Source organism: Condylura cristata, unplaced genomic scaffold, assembly GCF_000260355.1.
Source record: "Condylura cristata isolate star-nosed mole 26May11 unplaced genomic scaffold, ConCri1.0 scaffold00032, whole genome shotgun sequence".
In the NCBI taxonomy this organism is placed as follows: Eukaryota; Metazoa; Chordata; class Mammalia; order Eulipotyphla; family Talpidae; genus Condylura; species Condylura cristata.
Genome location: NW_004567133.1, coordinates 7,696,518 through 7,697,710, shown reverse-complemented (window position 1 = coordinate 7,697,710; position 1,193 = coordinate 7,696,518).

The window sequence follows — 1,193 nt, the reverse complement described above, 5'->3', positions numbered from 1 at the left end:
GGGGCAGGCGGGGATTGAACTTGTGCTGCAGTGGCTTTAGCTTCTCAGTGCTGTGCTTTAACCCGCTGCGCCACCAGGGAGGGCCGTAACTACAAATTCTTTAGTGGTGTGCTGTCCTGCCGTGGTGCCCTGGGTCTTCGGCACAGAGCCTGGCACGTAGGTGCTCGCAGTGCGCTGAGTGCGTGAATAGTGAGGGCAGGACTTTAGGGAGAGCGAGGCCCAGTTTCTGGTTTGAGCAGCAAGGGGGGAGTTTCCTGGAGACGGAGGGCCGGAGGGGCGCGGCCTCGCTGTGGGAAAGCGTGGCCAGCCCTTGGGCGTGTGAAGTTTGAGGTGTCGGCCGGACATTCGGATGCAGGAGGGGCACCTGTGGTACCCGCTCTCCCTGGACTTGTCACTGAAGGGACAAGGCAGGCGGAGAAGTTCCCCGCACTCACCTCTGATGCTCCTCTGTGGACCCCTTGGGGAAACTGCCCTGCCCTGTCGTGCCCACGGGGTCAGCTGGTCCTGGCCTCTGCTCTGCTCTTTGCCAGGGGAAGATCTGAATTCCCAGGGCAAAGGCTGCTCTAGTGGGCTGGGGAGGGTCCTGACCTTGGCTTCGGCTCAGCGTCCCCAGGAAGCCGTCCTCCGGGCCTTTTGCTCATTTCTCATGACATCCACTGTCCAGCAGGCCTCAGGTAGCTTTCCAGCCCTGCAGAGCGAGGCCCGAGAGCCCCTCCCCCACCTGCTTGGGCTGCCTCTCTGGGTCTAGGATGCCAGCCCCCCAAACGCGTGGGCATGGAGCAGGTAGGTGACCCGAAAGAAGCGCAGCGAAGAGTGCGAGCGGCTGCCAGCCTGGGGAGGCACAGGGTGCCGGCCCTCATTATCACCTCTGGAATTTTCCCTGCCAGAGACCCACATGCCAAGCCGTGGCTCGGTCCTCCAGGTTAAACCTGAGCTGAAGCCGCGGTTCAGTCATTTACCAGCGGCCTGACCTTGAGTCCTGCCAAAGCTTTGTTTTCCTCACCAGTCCCGTGGGGTTGATCAGACCCAAGAGAAGGAGCCCTGCGTCTAAGCATGTTCACGTGGTGGCCCGGGTCTGTCTGACCACCAGTCCTTGTTCTTTTATTTTTTTAAAAAAGATTTATTTATTTATGCATACAGAACTGGGGTACAGGCCAGAGGCTCAGGGGCGGTGAGAGGATTCACCAGGGACA